Here is a 20,576-nt window from a genome sequence, read left to right as displayed (position 1 = left end):
CTGTGAGCCAAACTTCTATTTAAAAAGTTGATATTCACTTTCAATATTTTATTTCATATTATTATATTTGTCATGAATAGTTATCTTGTTGTAAATATAAAGATTTTTTTTTTGGTTCCTGTAGATAGTAAACTTTTTTTTTTAAATAAAAGGGGAAAGGAAACATTTTTATAAAGTTATATTTTAATCACCATTTTTATACATTGTAGCCATCTCCAAGCCCAGTGATAACTCAATTGCCTGGAGGTCTATGGGCAGCCACTTATCCACCTAGTCTAATTTAAATGATAATCTGATATAGTAATTTTATGCCAGTTAAATGAGGATGCTGCAAAGAATGTTTTTTCACTAGTAACCTTTGCTATCTGAAAGAATTTGGGGTCTGTGTCTCCCAGTTGAAAGAATTTCTTATCCAATACAGAATTTTTATAATTAGCATCCATCTCTTCCCAACACTTTTTGGTTATAACTTTTGCTGCAGTACTTTATATGAACCTGATTATCATAAAAGCAATCTTAGCTTCTAAGTAAATCTTGATTGTGATTTCTATTTTTTATTTCCTCTAAAGTCATGGAAAGGAGTGTTTACATTAAAAATGCCTTTGCTTTTCATAAATAGATATTGTGTTTTTCCCTTCCAAAGAATAGTTTTACAGTAATCCATGGTATTTTTCAAGTAAGGAAAATATAATACAAATCAAAAATAAGTATGGTTTCATGGCAAATTTTCCAATAAGTGTGGAACATGCAAAAAGAATCAGATACAGACTTCTACCTAAATAATTAGAATACATTGCAGTATTTTTCTGAGTAAATACCAGGTCTTCATTACTTAGGACTTATGAGGTTGTTTTTTTACTTTCTTAGTTATGCCTGTGTTTTACTTTGTTTGCAAAAAATTACTGTGAGTCAAATAGATTTCCCCAATGAATTTAACTATTCTCCTTCCCTTGCAAGTAATAATAATTTAAAAACCAAGCACATATACTTACATACCCCTTGCATCTAATTACTTAACAGAATTAATCTCCTTCTCAAAATGCCCTACATTTCTAAAATAAATAAAAGCCAAGGAAAATTCTCTAGGTTTGGAACAAGTTGGATGCAAGAGAAAACAGTATACTGAACAGTTATGAGTTTTCAACCATGAGTTTTCAACCTTATGTTAGCAGTTTCCTCAAAGCTTCATGACCTCTAGCTGGAGGCAGCCCAACTGCCCCAGTGGAAGTCATAGCAAACTGCCTGGTTTTTGTCTGGTTGTTTAATTTTGTCTTAAGGTACATCAAAATCATAGGAATAATAGTAGCCAAAGAAAGTAGATCCTCTTCCTTCCAGAATTGTGCTCATCAGTCTAGGCATATCGATAATTTTTCTCCAAAAATAAATAGCTAGTATATTATAGCTAAATGCCAATGAAAGAAAGGGATGGAGATTCATCATGTGTGTGACTTTCATCCCAAAGAATGCCTATGGACATAAAAAGTTGCTTTCTTCTGGCAATGTTCACCTCTTCCTTGGTGACAGCAATATTACTGTTCACTTCCAATTCCAGAGCTTACTCTCTATGGTGCCAGTGTATTTGCTGCAATTTACTACATTTTTAGATGAGCCTGTTCATAGGTGCTCCCGGGAAAACTCTGGTCTTTCAAATGAAGGCAATTCTAATCCATGTAGGGAAACACAGTTAGGTAAAAGACCTGGTATATTCTGAAGGTCATTGATGTCATAGAATCCCTTTCCAGTTATCTATCTAAGCCAAAACCATTAGAATATTGTCTCCTTGGTGAAAATACCACTTTTGCTCTTTTTTTTCTTAATTTATAAAATCTTTTTTCATTGATGCCATTTATTTAAGACCTGGTTTTGTTCTCAGTAGATGATGAAGACAGTAGTTCTCTAGAGGAATACATCTATGTCAGTCTTCATCTCACAGTGAAGGAATTCCCTTGTGTTATGTTTCAGAAACTATCCACTTTTCTACAAACAGAATATCCAATTCTGTCCATTCTCATTTGATTGAATTTCGAAACAAATTCTAAAATTGCAGTCACAGTAAAACTAAAGAAAAGGAGTTGTATGTCGTGCAAAATGGTCATATTAGAATAGATGCATATACACTGTTGATTTGAGATTTCCCTTGTCCCTTAACTCTCTTTCCCAGAAAACTTTCTTTGAAGGTAGAAGCTGTGCAAAAGGCATGAGACTCAGACCTATTCTGTGTTTAAATGATGGAAAAATATAAATTATTTTCTAATTAATAAAATTATGCAAATTATCATTGTAAATAAAGTTTGAAATGACTACTTTACAAAAGTGACCGGTTTTGGGGATAAACTAATGATGAGGTAACTAATCAAAAACTCACTTTGGGAGGTATTTTTGGTGCTTTTAAGTCAGTATGGGGATCTCCATTGTCCTCAACATTTACAATATATCTAAAAAATAATAATGAAAGCCACAATGAGGGTCTTAATCTAACCTGATTCCCATTTAATGCCTTTCCTGATTTTTATGCTATTTTAGAAACAGACTGTATTTTCAAACTAGTGAAAGGTTTCAGTAAAACTGACTTCCATGAACTTTGATAGTCTAGGGTAAGTCAAGATTCTCCTTATTCTAGAGATTCTCAGCTAATGTGTGTGGGGAAAAAATCAATAAAATTTCATATGCAGATAGCCCAACTTCAGATGATAGAGAGCTAGATCTCTCTGTACTTGAAACTAAAGTGAGTTTCTTTCATGTAACCTTCTCTTTTAACAAGCAGCAAGACATGTTATGACCATTTTAGGCCTTGAATTTCTCCCATGATTTCCCCATGAATTAATTTGCTAATGTCATCAGCCATTTTTTCTTCAACCAAATTCAACATTAAGATTAGGACACCAATTAGCCATTTTAGGTGAGTAATATTTTAAAATTAAACTATCCTTAGAATTTCAAATCAGAAGGAAATTTTCCAGTCGTAACTGTTCCTCTATAAAATATTCACATTCTTGTTAGGAATTCAATTGGTATGGATTAAACTACAAGCAATGAGATGATTGGTTAAATTACAAATTATGAATTAAAGAAATTAAATGGGGGTTTGCGTAAGTATTTGTTACACACTGATGAACCATGGCCAGAGAAGAACAAAAATATGTTTTTCAGTCTGTATTATGTACCATAGATGTTAGGCAGTTTATACTATACCTGAACACATTTCATGTGCTAAAATAATGTTGCTTCTCCCTTACCTGAAATGATCTTTATGATCACGTTATAAAATCACTCAAACAGTGGGTTAACAATGGTGACAAACAAATAATAGTTGCTAAATATGTTTTAAGATACAAAACTGAAGAAGAGTAAGGCATTATTTACTTGGTGGAGCTCAGTCTGAATCTACTGATTCAAAAATATAGATCCTTTACAAGTTATTTAAGTTCAGGTGAGACCAGAAAGAATATGGAATTGTGTATACATGAAAAATGAAATTTTCTTTTGAAATATGCTTAAGTTCCAAAAAGAAGCCAAATTTCTTGTGGAAAGATGGCTAATTCTTCTCCACATCATGCTTTCAAAGCTCATCCCCTGACAGGCATTGGTTCTCATGGATTACTGCTTCCCCGAGGAGATATGGAACAGAGAAGAAAGCCAAGCCTTCATCATACAAATAATTCAATCAAATAAAAATTTCTTCAAAGAGAGGACTATTAAATCATCATATGTAAGTAGTTTGAGAATATTTGAATATGATTTCTTCTCTTAAACCCATGTTGTTTTAAAATGTTTATTTTTCAATTAAAATGAAACCCACAAAATGGCATTCCATGGTATTGAGATGGTAAATATTTTGAAATAATAAAAAAAAACTAGTATTAAGTAACAGAAAACTGGGAAGAAGAATATTTAAGTTTTTTCTAATGTCCTTCATGTCTTGGGGGATGTTTTATGAAGGTTACAATAAATACATGAGATAGATAAAAATAAATTTAGTCCCAGTCATTTAACTTTAAGTATTAAAGATACCTGAGTTCTGAGTTATGCCAAGAAAAAGGAATGTATTATCCAGCAATTTATCATGGTTAAGGTTGTCATTAAAAAAAATGGTCTATTAGGGTACATTTTCTTTTACTAAATTCTTACACAATTAAAAACCCAAATACTTATCTTCACTACTAAGAAAAATTAAATCTTATTAATCTTGATGTTTACAGATGAAGCACTGACCAGTCAATAAACCACATTCACCACATTCATTGACCAACCATGATGAAACAGCAGGCTATAATTTAAAATTCATAAGTAAAAAAAGTAACACAAAAGTATGTATTAAACCTCTAATGCTTTATCCAAGTTTTCAGTGTCATTGAAAGTACCTATTACAAATGAAACAGAAACTACAGCAGGGAATTCATTTCTTTCTTGCTTGCTTGCTTTCCTTCTGTCTTTTGTTTTTTTTAACAAACAAAACAAAGTCGAACTCATAAGGAGAAAAATATGGTCCTCTTCAATTTAAATTCTCTCAAAATTAGCACTGGGAAAATTCTCCCCTGCCATAGTGAGCAAGAATGCCTTTGCCTTCAAGTTCTAGTTCACCAAGTTTCATTGTGAAACCCAAAAGCATTAATGTGGATTGGGAGTGAACACTGCATAAAACTTGAAGGACCAACCCAGGACACCCCTCCATCTTTATGCAAACTAATTTAGTTGTTAGTTACCCTGGAGTAAAGTGACTTAAAGGATCCCTTTCAACCCTGTTGTCTTCCTTTGCTATGATGAGCATTTCCACAACTTTCTGAATGTGAATTAGCCCATAGAGCTTGGAAACTGCTGCTTGAATACCTTTTGAAGGGAAGTATTGTTTTTCATGCTAGTAATTTTGTTCTCTATATAATAGCAAAATACTCAGATGTTTAATGTGAGTTTTAAAGTAATTGTTTAAAGATGTTCTTTTTATGCATATAACTTGTTGGTTGGTAGAGTATTCCCTTCACCTTTCTTCAAAACTCCCTCACTGATTATTTTTATCAAACAAAATCATATATTATGATGCGTATTTCGTTTTAGTCATCTATAAGTTTAATACAGTACTATAATGTTGCCATCTTTTAAAAACCCTAGCATTTATACTACGTATCTCTATATCACCTGTTAGTGGGGTTCCAGTGGTTTAACTTTTAGTAGATATTTGTTCATTAGTTGAAAAATTTACTAAGATTTTTATCTCTGAGTCAAATACTTGCATGGGATTTTTACTCTATTATGTTTGCTCATCTGGTGTTTTGAGGTTTTTTTTTTCCATTTATGAGTATCAGTGTATTTCTTAATATAGTCTCATATAAGAATGCATACCAATTTTGTTCCAACAAGGACAATTTGTTAGTTGATAAGCACTGGAAATAAATGTCACTGAATCCACCTCTCCCCACCCCCCTCACCCCCATACACACCATCCCAATATTTCTTCCTACAGATATTTATCATGCAAATCACAAAATGAAAATTGGTGCTTTTATAAATATTCTGGAGCTTTCAATGCAAAATAATAAAGACAATAATAAAAGACAATCTCATTTTATAATGATATTAGACATGCAGCTGAAAGAATTTTAGTATGAATGGGTTGGTTTGGTTAATTTGATTTGGTTTTTGGTGTTAAAATGTGTTCTGATTCCCAATGGAGCAATTGTTCTGATAAGTGATTACCTCTTCCTGATGGCAAGTTGTCACTGGAAAGTTCTAATTAACATGTCCCAGATATTTGACTTAATAAGATATTTGGAAACCAGAGAGTGTTAGATGAACTTTATCTAGTGTTCCTAAAAAGCAATATTTTCAAATAACTGCTGACCAAAGTGACAATACAACCCCGAATATATTAATTGATAACCTTGAATACTTTATCCAACTTTTAGAAAAACCACAAGTAAGGCATTGGAATTCAAGTGGTCTTTTTGCCACTGCTATAAATCTTGTGCTCTCAGCTGCATATTGTACTTAATATGTGTAGAAATACTAGTATTATTGATTATAAGTAATTGTTAAGTGACCTAGTTAATAGCTGATAAATATTTTGTAAAAAGTAGTATCTGTACAGAGAAAAAAGATAAATTGTATTTATTTTTATTATTTTTTAGCTTAGAGACTATAATGATGTTCCCTTTTTGCCAGAATTACTGGAAGTGCCTCTTGGTTATATATATTACAGTAAATATATATTCAAAATTATTAGAACTGTGTGTCATAGATGATCAATGTACATGTTGCAATGTGAAGATAATGTACTATATAAATATAATTGTGTGGTATCATGTTTGATGTAGTTATTTGTGGAACCTAAGTCCTCCAGCCTTCTGAAAGCATTTTTCTTCTCATACTCAAATGTAGTTTCCTGGTACCCCAGCCTGTTCTCTACTGTAAGACATCCATTGGGTTTCCTACAGTTTCCAAGGACCACTGTGGGGAGGGGGGTGGGTATTTTCTCATGGTCACATCTCCCTCCCTATCACTGGTGAATTATCATCATCTGTCCTTTTTCTAACCAAATGGCACCAAAACCAAGTTACCCAGATAGATTTCTGGCACTCAGCTTCAGGGTCCTATGACATTCAGGGTACTACAAAATCCACAGTGCTGGCGGTTACTACCCAATACCACAATATATCCTGTAAAACTTGTCTTTGGGTACCTAATACATATAGTCCTTTTGTCGTACAAACTCAATGGAATTATTTTTGTTCTGCATGTTTGAAAAACTTCAGAGGAGTTTGAATGAGTACACTTGAATATCAAATTAGCTCAACTGTAGTCCCAAGAAACAAAAACATAATGTGATTTCTACCCAAAGTTCCAAGGAATTAATTCCTTAATCTACATTTATTGATTTCCCTGTTACCTATGAGAAAAAAACCCTAACGGACAAGTTTGGTATATTCAAAACTCCCTTTAGTCTGGCCCCAAACTATTGGCCCTCTCCTAAAGAAACTGACCTTTTTATTAGTCATATTTCTGTGTCTTAGGCAAATTGTGTCAGTGTCATATTTTCACACAGTCTGTATACATACACTTTCTCTCTCCTTCTGTGTAACACACACACACACACACACACACACACACACACACACACACATCCAAATATTCAAAGCACAACAAAGCAAGATTGCTTATATCTTTTTGGTCTTCTTGAGTTGTAAAGTTAATCCCTTTCCTGGGGCTTTCGTCTTAATGGTTCTCAGGTCAAAGGAGACGGTAACCAGACAACCCAGTCTGATCTCCCTCTATCCTTCCTACAATTAGATGCCCTCATAACTGGTTTTAGATAAGGAAAGTTTAATTTCTGTGATACAGTATGTACTGGCGAAGATGGGTAAGTTCCATGGAGTCTGCAAACTGGGCTGGACAAAAAAAGATGGCCACAGCCATCCTATTCCTTCTGTAATAGAAATCCTCAGAGATCAGGCGAGAGGGCCTTGGTTATCTTAACGCACACTTGGTCCAGCGCTACAGACCAACCTACACTCGCTGAACCTCACCAGGTGCAGCTTGAGGTATGTTACCAGACCCTGACAATGAAAAGAAAAATTAATAGATTAATTCCTTAAATAATTATAAAACTGTCTGCTTGCTAGGATAGAATTAAGCAAATCTTGCTTATTTTACAGCACTGGAGCTACTTCATGTCCTGAATGTTCTTTCTGACATTGCTACTGGATAAGGAAGGAGTCCAGGCTCACCTCAGCTGCTATCGGTCAGATTGGAAGTTCTGTCTCACCCCCGTGCTCTCTGGGATCCTCTGAGCTACTGGGCCTAGACAGAGCTGGACTGGGGAGTGGATGGATGATAGAGGATATTACTTCACACTTTATAGCTAGCACTCAAGATAGGTGAACAGCTCCTCAGTCTTGTCAGTTTGACTGGCTTTTCCTAGCAGATACTAGAGGTGAACTCACTGAAGGTCTGTGTCCATCTTCAGGGAGTTTGAAGTAGGTAAAGATAATCATTTTCTATTTCTGTCATAAAAAATCACAAAGTTTGGTGGCTTAGGACAAGGCAGGTAGGTGAAAAATCCAGACAGCCTTGACTGGGTTTTCTGATTTGGGTCTCACAAGACTGAAATCAAGGTGTCTGCTGGCCTGGGCCCTTATTTGAAGACTCCGGGAGAGAATTCGCTTCCAAATTCATTTGGGGTGTTGCCAGAAATCTGTTCCTAGGGTTGTAGGGCTAAGGACCCTGTTCTTGCTAGCTGTTGGTGGGAACATCTTTCAGCTTCTTAAGGCTGTCTGCATTCCTCCTGTTTTTTTCAGACCAATGGTGGGAGGTGATTCCTTATCACACTTTGAAACTTTCTGGCTTCCTCTTCTGTCACATCTCTTCTGCCTCCAGCTGGAGAAAGTTCTCTGCTTGTAAGGGCTCATACAATTAGTTTGGGCCCAAATAATGCAGAATAATCTCCCAATTTTAAGATCTGTAACTTTAATGACATCTACAAAGTCTCAAAGTTAGGTAATTTAACATATTTACAGTTTCCAGGAATTGGGCGTTGAGCATCTTTGGGGGCGTTAGTCTAACTTCCACAGATGAAGAAAATGAGGGAGGAACAGAATGAAGATGATGAAGGCAGATGGGCCACCCAATTATTGCACAAAATGGAAGTTTATGCCCGTAGTGAAGTTAGAGGTTTAATTGAGAAGCCAAAAATAGCCATATAGAAAGCAGGAAAGGCCCAGTCTTAAGAATGATGGAATGGCCTATTGAGAATTGAGTTAGATGCCAGCTATAAGCCCTGTGAGGGTGCAGTGTGTTCTGATATAAAATTGTTAACCATCTACCAATATGTTTTGCTATTTCTCCTATAGCCAGAATAGATGAGTATCAGAATTAAGGGGTGAAAATGAGAATTGCTACTTTCAGTAGTATGTCTAATAACAATCTTATTTTGCTTCCTGTCTCTGAAATATCTGGTTCTGCTTGTTTAGAGGGATTCTTTTCTAAGGGAAGGATCCTTTCACCAAGAACTTGATGGTTCCATTACCCTAGTGTAGGACAACCTCACAGTTTTGTTTTCATGTCACTGAATCATCAGGATAGGGAGTGATTGATACCAATTCATCAAGTTGATATATGGTTTCTGCCACAAAATAGTGGCAAAAAAGATTGCATTTGGAACCCAGAGGATTCTCTGTGGGACCTCTTAGTACTTCTAGGTTGTACTTCCATGTAAATGAAGTGGGAAACTAGAAAACTCACAGAAGACAGGATTGCTTAGGACACTGAACTTTCCTAATCATGTCAATAGAAAACAAAAAAAAGACCTCAGTTAGTTGAGTGCTGACTGAAGCCAAAGAAAACATAGAATGGATAGTGGAAATCAAAAGTTTTATATATATATAATATGTATATGTATGTGCCTCTTGGTCAATTATAGACCTGAAGATTGTAACAATCTTAAATATAATTATATAATACCCAATTATTTCTCTTTCTTTCCTTCTCCCTTTTCTATAGTATTTGATATAAGAAAGTTAGTGTATTTTTTTTTTAACTTTCCAATTTACTTTTCAGGTTCCTTTTTTTTTTAGCTTTTACATACACATTAATTTAATTTAAAAATACCTAATTTCTTGAAATACCCTATTCCACCTACCGTGTTCCATTTTTCTGATAAACTTCAACCCACAGCTGCTTCCTTTCTACATTTTCTGATTTGGACTGTTACATTATATGCCTTCTGTATACGTCGCATGCTAGTTCCTCATTTTGGTTAACTTTTTTTTTTTTTTTGTATTGTATGATTTAATTTATATGAAATGTTTACAAAAGGGAAATCTATAGAGACAGAAATTAGATTAGTGGTTGCCTTGGATTAGGTTTGGAAACTGAGGCTATTAGAGTCCCTTTTTAGAGTGATAAATATGTTCTAAAATTGGGTTGTAGTGATGATTGTATAATCCTGTAAACTTACTAATAATCATTGAATTGTACACTTAAAACAGGTAAATTTTATGATATAAATTATACTTCAATATCTCTTAAAAATCATTGAAGCTTATGGAGGCCTTTCCCTACTTCACTGGTTGTTTCTAGAGCCACTTGCTTATAAGGAGTCCTCTCTCTCTCCATTTACAAGTGAGACCCATTGACAATTTCTGTGTTCCCATGTTCTTCTCTCCAACACTATGCACTGCTGATGAACCTGTGTTGTTTCTTTGTGGAGTCAGGAGTTGTATGTGGTTTTTCTTTGTTTGCTGTTTGTTTTGTTTTGTTTTCTCCACAATTTTATTAAGATATAGCCACATACCAGACAGTCATCCAAAGTATACAATCAGTTGTTCACAGTATCATATAGTTGTGCTTCACCACCACAATCAATTTTTGAACATTTTCATTACCCAAAAAAAGTAATAAAAATAAAAATAGGAATAAAAGTAAAAGTAAAAAAGAACACCCAAAACATCCCATTCCCCAACTATTATTCATTTACTTTTTTGTCCCCATTTTTATACTCATCTGTCCATACACCAGATAAAGGGAGTGTGAGTCACAAGGTTTTCACAATCACATGGTCACACCATGTAAGCTATATAGTTATACACTCATCTTCAAGAATCATGTTTACTGAATTGTAGTTCAACAGTTTCAGGTATTTCTTTCTAGCAATTCTAATACACTAATAACAAAAAGGGATATCTACATAATGCATAAGAATAACCTCTAGAATGACCTCTCAACTCTATTTGAAATCTCTCAGCCACTGAAACTTTACTTTTTTTCTTTCATTTCTGTTCCCCTTTTTGGTCAAGAAGGCTGTCTCAGTCTCACAATGTCAGGTCCAGACTGCTTCTTGGGAGTCATGTCCCACATTGCCAGGGAGATTTACACACCTGAGAGGCATGTCCCACGTAGGGGGGAAGGTAACTTAGTTGGGTTAGAGAGAGAGGCCACATCTGAGCAACAAAAGAGGTTCTCTGGGGGAGACTCTTAGTCACAATTATAAGTAGGCTTAACCTCTCCTTTGCAGTAACAGCTTCATAAGGGCAAGCCCCAAGATTGAGGGTTTGGCCTACTAAATTAGTACTCCCCAGTGTTAGTGAGAATATAAGGAATTCCCCAGGTGGGTAAATTTAATATATCCACATTTTTCCCCAGTCTCTCAAGGGGATTTTTCATATATTTTTTTTTTTTTTTATCATCTGTCAGAATTACTCTGGAATGTATCAGGGCTTCACACTAACCTGTACAAACAAACCAGATTGCACTCTATTCAAGGTTCTTGTGATTATGTTGTTCGAATAAACTGACCATACAAGATAAATTATATAATATGCTACAGAAATTTTAGATTTTCCACCAAATAAACATCTCTTTATTTGGTCTCACACAGAAGTTGAAGTTTTAAAATACAGTCAATATCATCCTTTACCCTTTAGTCTGATTTGCCTTAGCCCTAACCAAGTCCATTTCATTCATATCTCTAATTGAAGTCTGATTTCTTATTCAACTCCTCTAGCAGTTGCTGTATGAGGTAATGCTGACTTTCAGAGCTGCAGAACTCTAACCCTGAGTCTCAGGTGTCACACAGATACCCGAAGTTCCAGGGACCAACCAGGTTATGCACAAAGAGCTCAGCATCTCAGAATCTAGAAATAACTGTTACAACTCAGGAATAATGGTAAGAGCTTACAATCTAGGAACCATTACAATAAGCCTTCTCCTGATAACCAATGCTCTTAAATTCAGTTCTCAGAGTTTGCACATTATATTTAGTCCATATTAGTGAGACATTATAATGTTTGTCTTTTCATTTCTGGCTTATTTCACTCAACATACTGTCCTCAATGTCAATTTATCTAGTTGCATACCTCACACCTTCATTTCTACTTGCAGCCACTCAATATTCCATTGTACATATACACTACAGTTCATGATTCTGTTCATCAGTTGATGTACCCTTAGGCCACCTTCATCCATTGCAAATCATGAATTCTGCTGCCATAACACCAGTGTGCAAATGTCCATTTGTGTCCTTGTTCTCAGTTCTTCCAAGTATATACCCACTAGTGGGGTTGTGGAACCATATGGCAATCCCATACTTAGCTTCCTGTGGAACCACCACACTGCCCTCCAGATGGGCTGCACCATTCTACTTCCCCACCAGAATGATCAGGTGCATCCCTCTCTGCACTTTTTCTCCAGCACTTGTATCCCTCTGTTTATTTTTTAAACATTCCATCCTAAGTAAACAATCAGTGGCTCCTTGTATAATCACATAGTTATGCATTTACCACCACAACCTATATATGGACATTTCCATTTCTTCTACAAAGAAAAAGGAAGAGGAGAAAAAAAAAAAAAAGGACAACAGAAAAAAATGACTAAAAAATAAATGAAAATATAAAATAAAATACATTAAAAAGTTCATACAACACTACCACCACCAAGAATCCCATACCCCTCCTTTATATCTCCCTCTAATACACATTTAGCTTTGGTATATTGCCTTTGTTACAATTAGTGGAGACATACTGTATTACACTGTTACTGTTACCTAGACTCTAGATTGCTTTGATTGTATTTTTTCCCCAGTACCATCCCGTTCTCCATACCTTGCAAAGTGGACATTCATTTGTTCTCCCTCATGTAAAAACATTGGTATGTTTACACATTTGATCACAATCATTGGCCATTCTAGGTTTCACTAAATTATACAGTTTTTTTCTTCTATCTTTCCTTCTGGTGTCCTATGTGAAGCTAGCCTTCCTCTTTCAACCTTCCTCATGTTCATCTTCGTTCAGTAAACTTACAATACTGCACAATACTCACAGATTATTGTGCTATTTCTGCATCTATACAGTCAATCCTGTTGACCATTCTGTACTCCTTCAGCATCAAATGCCTGATCTCTAACCTCTTTCTAACTCCTGATAATCTATGTTCTTAACTTTAAGTCACAGAGTTTGTTCCTTATAGTTAGTTCATATTAGTGAGACCATACAGTATGTGTCCTTTTGTTTCTGGATAATTTTGCTCAAGGTTCATCCACATTGTTACATGCTTCATAACTTTATACTTGTAATTTTCTGGATTTTTCCTTTTCTTTTTTTTTTTTTTTTTGTTTTTTTTTTTTTTTGATAATGGCCAATCTAGTAGGTGTGAGATATCTCATTGTGGTTTTGATTTGCATTTCCCTAATAGCCAATGAAGTTGAGCATTTTTTCCTGTTTTTGATCCATTTATATTTCCTCTTCAGAAGTGTCTGTCCATTTCTTTTGCCCATTTTTAAATTGGGTTGTTTGTCTTTTTGTTGTTGAGTTGTAGGATCTCTTTATATATTCTGGAAATTAAAACCTTATCTGATATGTGGTTTCCAAATATTGTCTCCCATTGTGTAGGATGCCTTTTACTTTTCTCACCAAGTCCTTTGATATACAAATGTATTCAACTGTGAGGAGATCCCATTTATCTATTCTTTCATGGCTCACACTTTAGGTGTAAGGCCTAGGAAACTACCTCCTATCATAAAATCTTTAAGATATTTCCCTAAATTTTCTTCTAAAAGATTTATGGTCTTAGCTCTAATATTTAGGTCTTTGATTCATTTCAAGTTAATTTTTGTGTAATGTATGAGATAGGAGTACTCTTTCCCTCTTTTGGATGTGGCTATCCAGTTCTCCAAACACCCTTTATTGAAGAGGCTGCTCTGACCCAGTTGCATTGGCTTGACTGCCTTATCAAAGATCAGTTTTCCATAGATGAAAGAGTCCATTTCTGAACACTCAATTCAATTCTATTGGGCCGTATATCTATCTTTATGCCAGGACCATACTGTTTTGACCTCTGTGGCTTTGTAGTATGGTTTAAAGTCAGGAAGTATAACCTCCGACTTCATTCCTCTTTCTCAAGCTATTTTTGGCTATTCAGGAAACCCTGTGCTTCCAATTAAATTCAGTTATTTCTATTTCTGCGAAGTGAGTTGCTTTTCTGTTTCTACAAAGTAAGTTTTGGGGATTTTAATTGGTATTGAGTTGAATCTGTAAATCAATTTAGGTATAATTAACATCTTAACTATATTTAGTTTTCCAATCCATGATTGTGATATTCCCTTCCATTTATTTAGGTCCTCTGATTTCTTTTAGCAATCTCTTGTACTTTTCTGTGTATAGATCTCTTGTGTATATTGTTAAATTTATTCCTAAATATTTGATTCTTTTGGTTGCTATTGTAAATGGAATTTTTTTCTTGATTTCCTCCTTTTGTTGCACATTATTTGTGTATAAGAACACTACAGATTTTTGCATGTTGATTTTGTAGCCTGCCACTTTGCTGTATTCATTGATTAGTTCTAATAGCTTTGCTGTAGATTTTTCTGGATTTCCTACATATAGAATCATGTCATCTGCAAAGAGTGAAAGTTTTACTTCGTCCTCTCCAGTTTGGATGCCTTTTATTTCTTTCTCTTGCCTAATTGCTCTACTAGAACTTCCAGCACAACGTTAAATAACAATGGTGACTGTGGGCATCCCTGTCTTGTTCCTGATCTTAGAGGGAAAGCTTTCAGTTTTCCCCATGGAGTATGATGTTGGCTGTGGGTTTTTCATATATTGCTTTTATCAATTGAGGAAGGTCCCTTCTATTCCTATCCTTTTGAGTGTTTTAATAAAGAAAAGATGTTGAATTTTGTCAAATGCATTTTCTGCATCAATTGAGTTGACCATGTGGTTCTTCTGCTTTGATTTAGTTATGTAGTGTATTACATTAATTGATTTTCTTGTGTTGAACCAGCCTTGCTTACCTGCAATAAAACCCACTTGGTCATGGTAAATAATTGTTTTAATGCACTACTGGATTCATTCTGCAAGTATTTTGTTGAGGGTTTTTCATCTATATTCATTAAAGCAATTGGTCTATAATTTTCTTGGCTTTGGTATTAGGGTAATGTTGGCTTCATAGAATGAATTAGGTAGCTTTTCTTCCTCTTCAGTTTTTTTTTTTTTTGAAGAGTTTGAGTAGGATTAGTACTAATTCTTTCTTGAATGCTTGGTGGAATTTACCTCGGCAGCCATCTGATCCTGGACTTTTCTTTTTTGGGAGCTTTTTGATGACTGATTCTATGTCTTTACTTTGATTGGTTTGATGAGGTTGTCTATAAACCTCTTGGATCAATGTTAGTTGTTCATGCTTTTCTAGGAAGTTGTCCATTTCATCTAAGTTGTTTAGTTTATTAGCAAATAACTGCCAATGGTATCCTTTCATTATCTCCTTTGCTTCTGCAAGGTCAGTGGTAATGTCCCCTTTCCCATTTCCGATTGTATTTATTGGCATCATCTCTCTGTTTTGTTTTTTATTAATTTTTTTTTGTCAGTGTAGATAAGGGTCCATCTATTTTACTGATTTTCTCAAAGAACCAGCTTCTGGTTTTATTAAGTCTCTCCATTGTTTTCCTGTTCTCAATTTCATTTATTTCTGCTCTAGTCTTTGTTATTTCTTTCCTTCTGTTTGCTTTGGGGTTAGTTTGCTGTTCTTTCTCTAGTTCATCCAGGTGAACAGTTAATTCCTCAATTTTTGCTTTTTCTTCTTTTTTAACATAGGCAGTTAGGGCAATAAATTTCCCTCTCAGTACCTGCTTTGCTGTATCCCATAAGTTTTGATATGGTGTGTTTTCATTTTCATTTGCCTTTAGATATTAACTGATTTCTCTTGTAATTTCTTCCTTGACTCACTGGTTGTTTAAGAGGATGTTGTTTAGACTCCATGTATTTGTGAATTTTCCAGCCTTCCACCTGTTATTGATTTCCAACCTCATTTCATTATGATCTGAGAAAGTGTTTTGTATAATATCAATATTTTTAAATTTATTTGAGACTTGCTTTGTGACCCAACATGTGGTCTCTCCTGGAGAATCATCTATGTGCACTTGAGAAAAATGTGTATCCTTTTCTTGTGAGGTGTAGTGTTCTATAAATGTCTAAGTCTGGTTCATTTATCATACATCTCTGTTTTCTTATTGATCCTCTGTCTAGATGTTCTGTCCATTGATGAATGTGGTGTATTAAAGTCTCCAACTGTTGTTGTAGAGGTGTCTACTTCTCTCTTCATGTTGTCATTGTTTGCCTCATTATTTTGGGTTGCTCTGTCTTGGTGCATAAATATAATTGTTATGTCTTCTTGATGACTTGTCCCTTAAAGTGTCCTTCTTTGTCTCTTTTTATTGTTTTACATTTGCAGTCTAATTTGTACAATGTTAGTATCGGTACCCCTGCTTTTTTCTGGTTGTTGTTTGCATGAAATACCTTTCTCCAACCTTTCACTTTCAACCTATTTTTGTCCTTGTATCTAAAGTGAGTTTCTTGTAGACAGCATATAGACAGGTCCTGTTTTTTAATCCATTCTGCCAGTCTATGTCTTTTGATTTGGATGTTTAATCCATTAACATTTAACATTATTACTGTAAGGGCAGAACTATTTTCTGTCATATTGTCTTTCAGATTTTATATGTCATATCTTATTTTGTTCTCTTTCCTTTTACCTTTTTTGATATTCTTCATTTCTCCACTCTTCTCCAGACCTCTCTCTCTTGTCTTTTCCTGTTAGCCTATAGAATTCCCTTTAGTATTTCTTGTACAGCAGGTCTGTTGTTCACAAACTCTCTCAGTGTCTGTTTGTCTGAAAATATTTAAAGTCTCCCTTATTTTTGAAGGACAGTTTTGTTGGATAAAGAATTCTTGATTGGCAGGTTTTTGTTTCCGTATCTTAAATATATCATACCACTGCCTTCTAGCTTCCATGGTTTCTGATGAGAAACCCACACATAGTCTAATCAAGCTTCCCTTGTATGTGATGGATTGCTTTTCTCTTGCTGCTTTCAGAATTCTCTTTTTATCTTTAACATTTGACAATCTGATTATTGTCTTGGAGTTAGTCTATTCCGGTCTATTCCATTTGGGATAAGATGTACTTCTTCAATCTGCAATTTTATGTCTTTGACAAGAGATGGGAAATTTTCAGTAATTATTTCTTCCATCATTCTTTCTCCCCCTTTGCCCTTCTCTTCCCCTTCTGGGACACCCATGATATGTATATTCATGTGCTTCATGTTGTCCTTCAGTTCTCTGGGACTCTGATCATATTTTTCCATTCTTTTCCCTATCTTTTCTTTTATATGTAGAATTTTTTGTTGTTCTGTCCTCTAGTTCACTGATCCTTTCTCCTCCATCTTCAAATATGGTGTTGTAAGTCTCCATTGTGTTTTTCATCTCTTCTGTTGTGCCTTTCATTCCCATAAGTTCTGCCATTTGTTTTTTCAAACTTTTGGGTTCTTCCTTATGTTTGCTCAGTGTCTTCTTTATATCCTTCATCTCTTTTTCCATATCATCCCTCAACTCACTGATTTGATTTTTGAATTGATTTAACATGTTTGTTTGAACATCATTAATTAGTTGTTTCAACTCTTGTATCTCATCTGAACTGTTGGTTTGTTCCTTTGACGGGGACATTTTTCCTAGCATGACTCATTATGTTTTGTTGGTGTCTAGGCATCTGGTTTCTTTGATTACTTTATTCTAGAAGTCATTTTCACTCTCTTACTTTGGGTTTTCTGTTGTTGGCTTTGTTCTCCATCTGTTCTTTGTCTTTGAGTTCAACTTTTTATGGACCTCTAATATAGCTTCTGTTTAACTGATCAGAATTTTTATCTCTTGTTATTCTGGTTCTTGCCCTGCTTATATGTTTCTCTCCCCCAACCAGTTGTCAGATTAGCTCTGCCCCCAAGTTTCCCCCTAAAACCAGGTACCCACTGCAACCTGCCTCTGGGGAATAGACACTGAGTGCCACAGCAAATTCTCTGTGTGGGTAAAACAAGTCTGCTAGCTCCTAGTGGTATTCTGTTTTTTACCAGCCTGCAAGCCCTGAGTTTGTTTTAGAGTACTGTTTTAACTGTTGGGTTGTCCGTATTTCTTAATTTAAACAGGGCTGGTTTCCCAGGCAGGGGGTGTAGACCAACTCTAATGGGCCTAGGATAAGGCCTGAATAGGTTCTGAGAAGTCCTAAAATTGCCTTGCACTTTCTGTTCTGCCCAGCAGATGGCACTGTTCGGTGACTTCATTTTCCTCAGAAGGTGTTTGCCTTCTGGATCCGAGGCTGTGTCTGACCAAGTGAGACTGAATTACCTCTTGGAGCCCAGCTGAGACTGTTCAGGTAGGGCTGAATTACCACTAGGAGCCTGGCTGAGTCTGGCTGGTTAGAACTGAATTACCCCGTGGAGCATGGCTGAGTGTGGTTGGGTGGGGCTGAATTACCTCTTGGAGCATGCTGAGTCTTGTTGGACAGGGCTAAATTACCTCTTGGAGGCTGGCTGAGTCTGACTGGGTGGGGCTGAATTACCTTTAGAGCCCAACTGAGTCTGGCTGAGTGGGGCTGAATTACCTCCTGCAGCCAAGAAGAGCATGGTTTGGCAAGGCTGAAGTTGCAGGGTTCCTGTGCCCTCACTTTGCTGGGCAAAGTCAGACTCAGTGTGGGGCTGTGTCCCCAGCTCTCGCTGCAGCAGAGGACTTTCTCAGCTTCCAAACTTTTCAGCCATCTTCTAGGCAAGTATCAGGCCTCTGGCTACTATGTTCCTCAAGGGTGGGGGAAGGGCTTTCAGACCCAAGATTGGAAACAGTCTCTGCCCATGTTTTCTTAGACTCTTTGCCCCTCACTGATCTGGCCTTGAAGTATTTTCCCCTATACCCTTGAACTCCAAACAATCTGTCTCATTGCTGTGGATGAGTGTATAGTCTGTGTCCCTGGTGGGAGGTGAGAGGAATCCCATACCCTAGTTCTGTATCCTTCCATGCTGCAAGACTGAGTGGAGGGAAGGGAGAGGAGCAGCTGACCCAGAACAGAGTTCTTCCACCTGATATCTCTCTTCTTCAGTTTGGCATCTGTAGGGTCACTCTCCCATCCATACCCTCCTCCATTAGGGTTATCCCCCTTTTTTGCTGAATATCTGGGGAGAAGTTTTCAGCAGCCATTTACATCGCCATGTTGATGACGTCACCCCCTCCTTTTCTTTTCGATAATTTCCTACTACTGCTTTAAATAAGGAGATTTGGTGGATGTTAACTTTCAAATTTAGTTAAGGTTCTAGATAATGCAGGTGGGAATGTGACTAACTAAAAGAGTATTTGTTGTTTTCCATTGAGGAATACTGTAACCAAAGGAATTTGAATGCTAGTGTCTTCATTTTCATGAGTAATAGTCATATCATGTTTGAGAGAAATGTAATATTATTGTTGATGTTTCATAGCAATTAAATATGGGTAGAAGGTTGAGAATAGATGCTGAGCAGAAAATGTGTGGATTGGCTAACCACTTGCCTTTTGTGCTCTCACGCCACTCTGCCTTTCCTTTTGTCTTTTACAACAGTGTAAAACATAGACAAAAATCTTGCCTTCATGGAGCTTACATTCTACTATATACAAGAGCTGAGAAAATTATATAATATATTATAAGGTGCTAAGTGCAATGGAGAAAAATAAAATGGATTAAGACATCAGAATTAAGGGGGAGAGAAGAATGCCTTTGTAAATGGGTTGGTTTCGGTGGTCTCATTGAGAAGGCAGAACTTGAGCAAAGACAGAGACTTGGGTCAGAGAGATAAAATTGGGATTTATCTGCTAATAGTTTTTATTTTATTTGTTTATTTACTTATTTAAAATTAAATTATGTAAATTTTCAAATATTTTCAATTTAGAGAAAATAGTATAATGAATCCTATATACTTACCACCCAGGTCAAGTAATTATTAATGCACAGACAACCTTGTTCCGTTTATACATCCAAATACTTAGCACTTCCTCCCAGAATTATTTTGAAAATATCCAACCATTTTATATATAAATAATTTTATATATAAGTAATTCATTCTTTACCTCTAAAAATTAAGTATTCATTGAAATAACACCTTTATCATCTCTAAAATAACTAATTAAATAAATTCCTTAATACATCATATATTCATACAGCACTTACATTTCTGAGGTTATAACTTTTTCAAAAGGATTATAAAATCTTTTCGTCATAGGTTTTCTTTTTTATGAGGTACATACATTTCTTTTACTATACAATTTTAATATGCAATTTCCCCCTCTATCTCTTATTTTTTCCCTTGCTGTGTGTAGTTGAAAAATACCCAAGTTGTTTGGCCTTAATGGTATTCTCCACTTTGGATTTTGCTAATGGCATGTTCATAGCGTCATTTGACATATTTCTGTCTTTCCTGTAAACTGGTAGTTCAATCTAATTTGCAGCTTGATAAGATTACTTATGTATGGTGGTAAGGATAAGGACTATTTCAATGGTGGTATTTCAACTTCTAACTTACATAAAAGTGTCTAGCTATTTTTCTTTTGTGGTATTACTAGTCACTGATGACAATTGCCTAGATTCATTAATTCAGTAGGGATTTGAAAATTATGATACTCTTAATCCATCATCCCTTCTTTGTTTATTTGTTGGAATAGATAGAAATTTATCTTCATTTACTCTTTAATAACCCTCATGAACATATTAATAGGAAAGGAAAGATAAATGCACAAGTTTTTCCCCTAATCTAACAA

General features: G+C 35.5%; 1 protein-coding gene across 3 annotated transcripts in view; it reads left to right on the top strand.

The window, feature by feature from the left end:
* Positions 1-52: 52 nt before the first annotated feature.
* The window catches only part of SLCO1C1 (solute carrier organic anion transporter family member 1C1), a 111,946-nt gene continuing 91,422 nt past the window's right edge, over positions 53-20,576 (top strand). For 2 of the 3 annotated variants that reach the window (XM_037845241.1, XM_037845239.1), the window contains exon 1: positions 17,768-18,174. The gene's annotated coding sequence lies outside the window, so the exon portion shown is untranslated. Of the gene's footprint in view, positions 3,710-17,767; positions 18,175-20,576 lie in introns of those variants that run through there. The other variant, XM_037845240.1, reaches the window with a different exon arrangement.

The sequence above is a fragment of the Choloepus didactylus genome, chromosome 8, assembly GCF_015220235.1.
Source record: "Choloepus didactylus isolate mChoDid1 chromosome 8, mChoDid1.pri, whole genome shotgun sequence".
NCBI lineage: Eukaryota > Metazoa > Chordata > Mammalia > Pilosa > Megalonychidae > Choloepus > Choloepus didactylus.
Note: the sequence above shows the minus strand (reverse complement) of the source record. Positions and strands in the feature narration are given on the sequence as shown.